Genomic DNA, 10,893 nt, shown 5'->3' with positions numbered 1-10,893 from the left:
TTCAGAACCCAAATCAAGCAAAAAAATAAATAGGCTTTCTATGGCCCACTGAGTGAGAGATGGCACACACAGGAGTCAGGAGTGGCACACAAGCCCTGAGGCCAATATTTTTCTCCCACTGATTGATGTAGTGATTTTTTTTCAGGTAGATTTCAGAACCCAAATCAAGCAAAAAAATAAATAGGCTTTCTATGGCCCACTGAGTGAGAGATGGCACACACAGGAGTCAGGAGTGGCACACAAGCAGAAAGGGCAATATTAATCTCCCACTGTTTGAATTGTTTTTTTTTTGTTTTTCAAGGAAACTTTAGAAACCAAATAATAAAAAAAAAGGCTTTCTATGGCCCACTGAGTGAGAGATGGCACACATAGGAGTCAGGAGTGGCACACAAGCCCTGAGGCCAATATTTTTCTCCCACTGATTGATGTAGTGATTTTTTTTCAGGTAGATTTTAGAACCCAAATCAAGCAAAAAAATAAATAGGCTTTCTATGGCCCACTGAGTGAGAGATGGCACACACAGGGATGGCACTCTAGCAGAAATGCCAATCTTAATCTCCCACAAAAAAACAAAACAGGGACTGTCCTACAATTACTATCTCCCTGCAGTAATCTCAGCCAGGTATGGCAGGCAGCAATAAGGAGTGGACTGATGCACAAATTAAATAAAAAGGACAAACAAAAAAGATAGCTGTGCAGAAAGGAAGGAACAAGAGGATTTGTGCTTTGAAAAAAGCAGTTGGTTTGCACAGCGTCGTACACACACAGGCACAGCAACGCAGCTATCAGGGTCAGGGAGCCTTCTAGGGCAGCCCAATGAGCGACAGCGCTGAGGAAAAAAAAATGTAGCTTCCACTGTCCCTGCAAACAAAAGATGGTGTTGGACAGTGGAAATCGCTACAGCACAAGCGGTTTGCAGCTTTATGTACCCTGCCTATCACTACCCTGCTTCTGAAGAAGCGGCAGCAACCTCTCCCTACGCTCAGATCAGCAGCAGTAAGATGGCGGTCGGCGGGAACGCCCCTTTATAGCCCCTGTGACGCCGCAGAAAGCAAGCCAATCACTGCAATGCCCTTCTCTAAGATGGTGGGGACTGAGATCTATGTCATCACGCTGCCCACACTCTGCGTTCACCTTCATTGGCTGAGAAATGGCGCTTTTAGCGTCATTGAAACGCGACTTTGGCGCGAAAGTCGGGTACCGCATGGCCGATACAACGCTGGGATCGGCTCGGTTTCATGAGACGCCGACTTTGCCAAAAGTCGGCGACTTTTGAAAATGAACGACCCGTTTCGCTCAACCCTAATCTCCAATGCTTTAAAATGGAAAGCCAAATAAGAGAGATGTGGAAGAAAACATAAGACTACCATATGAATGGATGGAAGAATAGCCAGAATGGCAAAGGCTCAACCAATGATCAGCTCCAAGATGATCAAAGACAGTCTCAAGTTACCTGTGAGTCCTGTGACAGTTAGAAGACGCCTGTCTTAAGCTAATCTCTTAGCAACAAATCCCCGCAAAGTCCCAGTGTTAAAAAAAGACGTGTACTGAAGCGGATAGTTTGCCAAACAACACATCAACTGGCCTAAAGAGAAATGGAGAAACATTTTGTGGACTAATGAAAGTAGAATTGTTCTTTTTGGGTTCAAGTGCAACAGATAGTTCATCAGACAACCCCTAAACTGTGCATTCAAGCCACAGTACTTTTTGAAGGCAGTGAAGCATCATGATAGGGCATGCTTCTCTTACTATTGTGCCAAACCTATTTACTGCATACAAGGGATCATGGACCACTTGGCATATATTAAAATACTGGAAGAGGTCATGTTGACTTATGCTGAAGAGGCTATGCCCTTGAGTGAGTCAACAAGACAACAATCCTAAGCACACCTAAATGAGCAAAATCTTGATTCCAGTCCATCATCATTGAAGTTATGGGGTGGATGGCCCAATCCCCAGACCTTAATCTGATAGAACACTTGTGAAGAGACATCAAAAATGCCATTTTTGAGGCAAAGCATCAATAACAGTTGACAGAAGTTGGTTAACTCTATGCAACATACACTCTCTGACAGCAATTATGTCGCTTATCCATGTTATGTAAATAAAAGCTTATAACCGGACGTTAAATTCATCCATTGGTTGTTTATATTATTCTTTTGAAAGCGGAAAACCTCCGAAATGTGGTTTAGGTTAAGATAATAATTTGGCATCAATGCAGAAATATTGATCAGTTAATGGACACAGAATGGTCAGATTTTGGCAAGACCAAAGTTTTGTCGCAAAGAAAGTAATGTGATATTCAAACAAATAATTAACTTAAAATACAAATAACTTTGGTGAATGAAGTTGTGGTGCTATTAAGTCATATTTAATATTTTGTGTGACTTCCATGAGCTTGAAGGACTGCATCCATGCGGTTCAACAATGATTCATACAATTTATTAATGAAGTCATCAGGAATAGCAAAGAATGCAGTCTTACATGTCTCCCAGAGTTCATCTAGATTAATTGGTTTGGTCTTCCAAGCTTCCTCTTTCATCCTACCCCAAACATGCTCAATGATGTTCATGTCTGGTGACTGGACAGTCCTTGAGCACCTTGATCTTTTTTGCCTGGAGGAACTTTGTTGTAGAGATGGATGTATGAGATGGACCACCATCCTGCTGCAGAATTTCACCCCTTTTATGATTTGGAATATGAGGTAGCTTTACTTCTTGATATTTTAGGCTATTGATATGGCCTTCCACCTTGCAAATGTTTAGCACACCCCCGATACTGAATGTAACCCCAGACCATGATCTTTCCACCACCAAATGAAACTGTTTTCTGGGTGTATTTGGGCTCCAGTAGGTCTCCTGCAGTATTTGCGGCGGCTGTGGTGTAATTCTACTGAAGATTCATCAGAGAAATCCACCTTCTGCCACTTTTCCAGCCTCCATCTGTTTAGCAGTCTGTGGGACTTTGCAAATGCCACACGGTTTTTTATTTGCCTTTTGTTTAGTGCTGGCTTCTGGGCACCGATTCGACCATGGAGGCCATTTCAAGACAGAATCCTACAAACTGTTCTAGTTGACACAGGGACTTGAGGTTACCAGGCCTGTTGGAGCTCTGCTGCAGTGGAAGAGGGGCTTGCTTTGGATTTTATAACCAACAAACGTTCCTCCTGAGCAGTTGTCTTGAGGGGTCTGCCAGACCTGGGCTTGTCAAACACATCTCCAGTCTCTTCAAATCTTTTTTTAATTCTTTGTACTTGACACTGAGACACATTAAGCCCTTTACCCCCAAGGGTGGTTTACACGTTAATGACCGGGCCAATTTTTACAATTCTGACCACTGTCCCTTTATGAGGTTATAACTCTGTAAAGCTTCAACGGATCCCGGTGATTCTGACAGTGTTTTCTCGTGACATATTGTTCTTCATGATAGTGATAAAATTTCTTTGATATTACCTGTGTTTATTTGGCAAAATGGAAATTTGGCAAAAATTTTGAAAATTTCGCAATTTTCCAACTTTGAATTTTTATGCAATTAAATCACAGATATGTCACACAAAATACTTAACAAGTAACATTTCCCACATGTCTACTTTACATCAGCACAATTTTGGAACCAAATTATTTTTTGTTAGGGAGTTATAAGGGTTAAATTTGACCAGCAATTTCTCATTTTTACAACACCATTTTTTTTAGGGACCACATCTCATTTGAAGTCATTTTGAGGGGTCTATATGATAGAAAATAACCAAGTGTGACACCATTCTAAAAACTGCACCCCTCAAGGTGCTCAAAACCATATTCAAAAAGTTTATTAACCCTTCAGGTGTTTCACAGGAATTTTGAGAATGTTTAAATAAAAATGAACATTTAACTTTTTTTCACAAAAAAATTTACTTCAGCTCCAATTTGTTTTATTTTACCAAGGGTAACAGGAGTAAATGGACCCCAAAAGTTGTTGTACAATTTGTCCCGAGTACGCCGATACCCCACATGTGGGGATAAACCACTGTTTGGGCGCATGGCAGAGCTCGTAAGCGAAGGAGCGCCATTTGACTTTTCAATGCAAAATTGACTGGAATTGAGATGGGACGCCATGTTGCGTTTGGAGAGCCCCTGATGTGCCTAAACATTGAATCCCCCCACAAGTGACACCATTTTGGAAAGTAGACCCCTAAGGAACTTATCTAGATGTGTGGTGAGCACTTTGACCCATTAAGTGATTCACAGAAGTTTATAATGCAGAGCTGTAAAAAGAAAAATCATATTTTTTCACAAAAATGATCTTTTCGCCCCAAACTTTTTATTTCCCAACGGTAAGAGAAGAAATTGGACCCCAAAAGTTGCTGTACAATTTGTCCTGAGTACGCCGATACCCCATATGTGGGGGTAAACCACTGTTTGGGAGCATGGGAGAGCTCGGAAAGGAAGGAGCGCCGTTTGACTTTTCAATGCAAAATTGACAGGAATTGAGATGGGACACCCTGTTGCGTTTGGAGGGCCGCTGATGTGCCTAAACATTGAAACCCCCCACAAGTGACACCATTTTGGAAAGTAGACCCCTTAAGGAACTCATCTAGATGTGTTGTGAGAGCTTTGAACCCCCAAGTGTTTCACTACCATTCATAACGCAGAGCCGTGAAAATAAAAATTCTCTTTTTTTTCCACAAAACTTATTTTTTAGCCCCCAGTTTTGTATTTTTCCAAGGGTAACAGTTAAAATTAGACCCCAAAAGTTGTTGTCCAATTTGTCCTGAGTACGCTGATACCCCATATGTTGGGGGAACCACCGATTGAGCGCATGGCAGAGCTCGGAAGGGAAGGAGCGTCATTTGGAATGCAGACTTAGATGGATTGGTCTGCAGGCGTCACTTTGCGTTTGCAGAGCCCCTAATGTACCTAAACAGTAGAAACCCCCAAGTGACCCCATATTGGAAACTAGACCCCCAAGGAACTTATCTAGATGTGTTGTGAGAACTTTGAACCCCCAAGTGTTTCACTAGTTTATAACGCAGAGCCGAGAAAATAAAAAATCCTTTTGTTTCCACAAAAATTATTTTTTAGCACCCAGTTTTGTATTTTCCCAAGGGTAACAGGAGAAATTGGACCCCAAAAGTTGTTGTCCAATGTGTCCTGAGTACGCTGATACCCCATATGTTGGGATAAAGCCCTGTTTGGGCGCACGGGAGAGCAGGGAAGGAGCACTGTTTTACTTTTTCAACGCAGAATTGGCTGGAATTGAGATCAGACGCCATGTCGCGTTTGGAGAGCCCCTGATGTGCCTAAACAGTGGAAAACCCCCAATTATAACTGAAACCCTAATCCAAACACATCCCTAATCCCAACGGTAACCCTAACCACACCCCTAACCCTGACACACCCCTAACCCTAATCCCAACCCTATTCCCAACCGTAAATGTAATCCAAACCCCTAACCCTAACTTTAGCCCCAACCCTAACCCTAACTTTAGCCCCAACCCTAACTGTAGCCTTAACCCTAGCCCCACCCCTAACCCTAGCCCTAATGGGAAAAAGAAAATAAATACATTTTTTTTATTTTTCGCTAACTAAGGGGGTGATGAAGGGGGGTTTGATTTACTTTTATAGCGGGTTTTTTAGCGGATTTTTATGATTGGCAGCCGTCACACACTGAAAGATGCTTTTTATTTAAAAAAATATTTTTTGCGTTACCACATTTTGAGAGCTATAATTTTTCCATATTTTGGTCCACAGAGTCATGTGAGGTCTTGTTTTTTGCGGGACGAGTTGACGTTTTTATTGGTAACATTTTCGGGCATGTGACATTTTTTGATCGCTTTTTATTCCGATTTTTGTGAGGCAGAATGACCAAAAACCAGCTATTCATGAATTTCTTTTGGGGGAGGCATTTATACCGTTCCACGTTTAGAAAAATGGATAAAGCAGTTTTATTCTTCGGGTCAGTATGATTACAGTGATACCTCATTTATATCTTTTTTTATGTTTTGGCGCTTTTATACGATAAAAACTATTTTATAGAAAAAATAATTATTTTTGCATCGCTTTATTCTGAGGACTATAACTTTTTTATTTTTTCTTTGATGATGCTGTATGGCTGCTCATTTTTTGCAGGACAAGATGACGTTTTCAGCGGAACCATGGTTATTTATATCCGTCTTTTTGATCGCGTGTTATTCCACTTTATGTTTGTCTAATAAAGCGTTGTTTTTTGCCTTTTTTTACGGTGTTCACTGAAGGGGTTAACGAGTGGGACAGTTTTATAGGTCAGGTCGTTACGGACGCGGCGATACTAAATATGTGTACTTTTATTGTTTTTTTTAATTTAGATAAATGTATTTATAGGAACAATATATATATATATATATATATATATATTAATATATATATATATATATTATTTTGTTTTGCATTTTTTTGGGAATTTTTTTACACATGTGAATATTTTTTTTTACACTATAACATTGCCCCAGGGGGCATCATGTTATAGTGTAAGATCGCTGATCTGACAGTTTGCACAGCACTCTGTCAGATCGCCGATCTGACGTGCACAGCTCCTGGAGGCTTCTCGGCGCCTGCTCTGAGCAGGCGCTGTGAAGCCACCTCCCTGCAGGACCCGGATGCCGCGGCCATTTTGGATCCGGGCCTGCTGCAGGAAGGAGGTAGGAGACCCTCAGAGCAACGCGATCTCATCGCGTTGCTCCGGGGGTCTCAGGGAAGCACGCAGGGAGCCCCCTCCCTGTGCGATGCTTCCCTATACCGCTGGAACACTGTGATCATGTTTGATCGCAGTGTGCCGGGGGTTAATGTGCCGGGGGCGGTCCGTGACCGCTCCTGGCACATAGTGCCGGATGTCAGCTGCGATAGTCAGCTGACACCCGGCCGCGCTCCCCCCGAGAGCGCGGCCGATCGCTATGACGTACCATCCCGTCGAGGGTCAGATAGGCCCAGGTCACCTCGACGGGATAGTACGTCTAAGGTCAGAGAGGGGTTAAAGGTTCCAGCCGCCTCTGCAGTGGATCTGGTCTTCAGCCTCTTGATTATCCAGGCTTTGGTCGCAGGGTGGATTTTTGGCATGTTGTCAGCTCAAGTTGCAGTTCAAGTGAAGGTCTGGGGTGCTGGGTTTCTTTTTATACACACATACTAATTAACCGATCATTTACTGAACACAGGTGAAGCTGTAAACTAGGATTGGGTGCATTACATGACCAGGCGACAAAGCTTTTGTCTTGCCAAAATCTGACCATTCTGTGTCCATTAACTGATCAATATTTCTGCATTGATGCCAATTTTGTTTCTTAACCTAAACCACATTTCGGAGGGTTTCAGCTTTAACAAGAATCATTTATACAACCAATGGATGAATTTAATGCCTAGTTATAAGCTTTTATTTACATAACATCGATAAGTGACATAACTTTTGTCAGGGAGAGTACAGTTGAAACCAGAAGTTTACATACACTATATAAAAAGACACATGCACGTTTTTCTCCATACCTGACATGAAATCAGAATAAATCTTTCTCGTTTTAGCTCAATTAGGATTACCATAACTATTAATATTTGCCAAATGCCAGAATGAGTGAATATTTTAAGGCACTTTTATTACTTACTGCAAAGTCAAAAGTTTACATACACTAAGATAACTATGCCCTGTGGTCTGATGAAATTAAGATTGAACTTTTTGGGCATAGTGACCATTGTTACGTTTGGAGGAAAAAGAGAGAAGCTTGGAAGCCTAAGAACACCATCCCAACTGTGATACACGGGGGTGGCAGCAACATGTTGTGGGGTTGTTTTGCTGCAGGAGGGACTGGTGCACTTTACAAAATAGATGGCATCATGAGAAAAGAAGATTATGTTGCAATACTGAAGCAACATCTCAAGACATCAGCCAGGAAGTTTAAGCTTGGGAGGAAGTGTGTTTTCCAAATGGACCATGACCCAAAGCATACTACCAAAATGGTAAAGTGGCTTAAGGATAACAAAGTCAATGTTTTGGAGTGGCCATAACAAAGCCCTGATCTCCTATAAAAAAATTTATGGGCAAAGCTGAAAAGGCAGGTGCGAGCAAGACCAACATACAAACCTGGATCAGTTACACTAGTTTTGTCAAGATGGGCCCAAATTCCGACCAACTTTTGTAAGAAGTTTGTGGAAGGATATCCCAAACGTTTGACCCAAGTCAATCAGTTTAAGGGCAATAGTACCAAATACTAATTAAATGTATGTAAACTTTTGACTTTGCAGTAAGTAATAAAAATGCTTTAAAACATAATCTCTCTCATTATTCTGGTATCTGGCAAATATTAATAATTACGGTAATCCTAATTGACCTAAAATGGGAAAGGTTAATTCTGATTTCACGTCAGATATTGAGAAAAACACGCATGTGTGTATTTTTATATAGTGTATGTAAACTTGTTGTTTCAACTGTAGATGTGAAGCAGTTCTAAAAACTTTGGCTATACAACTAAATATTAGATTAGTGATTCACAAGAATGCTAAATCACCATAAAAAATAGTACATATTGTGAGTTTGTAAAGACAAATGCAGACACAACTATTTTTTTGAATAGCTCAATGTTCATTTTTTGTTATTTTCTGTAAAGTAGTTAAACATTATATACATTTCTCTTCATGTTTTGAATTAGAAAACAGTGTGCAATGTTCCCAATGCATGGAAATAAAACTAGTATAAAGATTTTATAATTCACTCAGTGTGTTTTTGAACACACTGCTATTATTTTGAACACTAATGTAGGTGTATATATACACTAGTGGCCAAAACTGTGGCTACACTTAAATTTTTTGTCATTTTTTAACGTTTTCAGCATGCAATCATACAAAGTGTTTATAACAATGCCATAAGTAGTCAAAGGTAGATTAGAACACCTCTACATAGAAAAAAGGTTACAATAATACAAAATATCTCATTACTTCTATAAGAACAGCGGAATGGCCGAATCAAAATATCACGTCCTAATATGTTAATTTCATGCTATCCCTATGTGTTCTTTCTTTAGTAGCATGTAGGGCATCCTTTAGCACTGACAACAGCTTTGCATCTCCTTGGCATTGATTCAACAAGACTTCTCAGGTTCCCTGTGGTTATAACATGGTACCAGGAACTGATAAAACAGCTGCAATCAATGCCTGTTTGTTGCATGGTCGCTTACTAGAAACCAATCGCTTTAATCTTGACCACAGATTTTTGATAGGGTTCAGCTCAAGACTGTTTCCTGGCCATGAAAGTACAGAAAATTGTTCGCTTCTAAACCATTGTAGACATTGCCTTGCAGTGTGACATGGTGCTCCATCCTGTTGAAAAATAATTTTGGTCTGTTCCTTGCCAATTTCACAAATTGATGGAATGAGCTTTGGTTCAAGGACATCATGAATATATTTCAAAATATTTACAGTTCTCTCAAGGACCTGTATTCTCCCAATTCCATGCCAGGACATACAGCCCCATATCATAACACTCTCAGGATGTTTCGTTATAGCTGTCATACACTCTGGAAGACGGGCTTCCTTTGGCCTTCTCCGATCATAACGCACTCCGTCACTACCAAAAATTGATATTCTCATTTCATCGCTCCAGATTACTTTCTTCCAATCTTCAGTTGTCCAGCTAAGATTTTCTTTGGCCCAGGAAATTCTCTTACTTCTCTGTTTAAGATTTCAGAATGGCTTTTTCTTTGGTGCTCGTGCTTTCAGACCGCCATCAAGTAATCAGCGAAGAGAGTATTGGCCTGCACTCTGTCCAATAGCGAGGTGTCGGTGTAACGGTTGACCCCTAGTCCATGTAATTAAAATTCACCGCACACTATTATTTTGGCAATGCAAGGAAAAACATTTATTAAAATCAGTGAAAAAATATATATATTTTTTTTTTTAAAATGGGCAGATCACAGGAAAAAAATCAGATTACGTTACAAAAGTGACTATATTCAAACATAGACGTTTCGACCTAACCAGGCCTTATTCATTACGTCGTGCCCCTACTTCCAGGGGCACAGAGTGGGAGCGCAGCCACCACCCTCCAAGCACACCGCAAAAGTTCCAGGACACTCAGGACTATAAAGCTCTCAATATATCCTCGTACTCTGGGGACTGCCCCCATTTTTCTAAATACGACATCTTCATACAATGACGCAATGAATAAGGCCTGGCTAGGTCAAGAGGTCTACTTTTGGATATAGTCGCTTTTGTAACAATCTGATTTTTCTGCCCATTTTTGCTGATTTTTTTATTTTTTCACTGACTTCAATAAATGTTTTTCCTTGCATCACCAAAATTAGAGTATCAAGTAATCGGCAACGTACTGTTATATCCGACACCGAAACTCCTCCATTGTGCAAGAACTGGTTGAGTTCCTTGGATGATGCTCTTCTGTTTTGCAAGGCTATCCTAACAATTCTTCTGTCTGTTTTTGGAGTTGTCGCCTTTTTTCTTCCTCTTCCACTCTTAGTTTTGACGCTGCAACTATCAGCAAAACGTGAACAAAGCTTTTGCACTCCAGAAGCAGTGACTCCACCACCCATCTGCCTAACATTTTCTCTGAAACTGTATCCCCTCCTTCCTCAAAACAATAGCTGCAACTCTCTTTTTTGGAGACCAATCAGACCTCTTTGTGGCTGGCATGAAAAACCCAATCATTCAGGAGTTTGTGAGCTCAAAATAGACATTTAAAATTATTCAGCTAAAAAATTAAATTTAAATATTAATAAAATACAAACTATGAAGAATTTTTATTTCTTGTAAAGAAATTAAAGCCTGTAGGACCTATACTGAAAGGATCAAGTGACGACTGTAGCTTTAAACCACTATTTTTAATTTAATGCGGACATAAAGAAAAGTTAACATAACTAAAAATGTATGAATTTTACTCAGAGAA

Source organism: Ranitomeya variabilis, chromosome 6 (genome assembly GCF_051348905.1).
Source record: "Ranitomeya variabilis isolate aRanVar5 chromosome 6, aRanVar5.hap1, whole genome shotgun sequence".
NCBI lineage: Eukaryota > Metazoa > Chordata > Amphibia > Anura > Dendrobatidae > Ranitomeya > Ranitomeya variabilis.
This window is presented reverse-complemented; position numbering follows the sequence as displayed.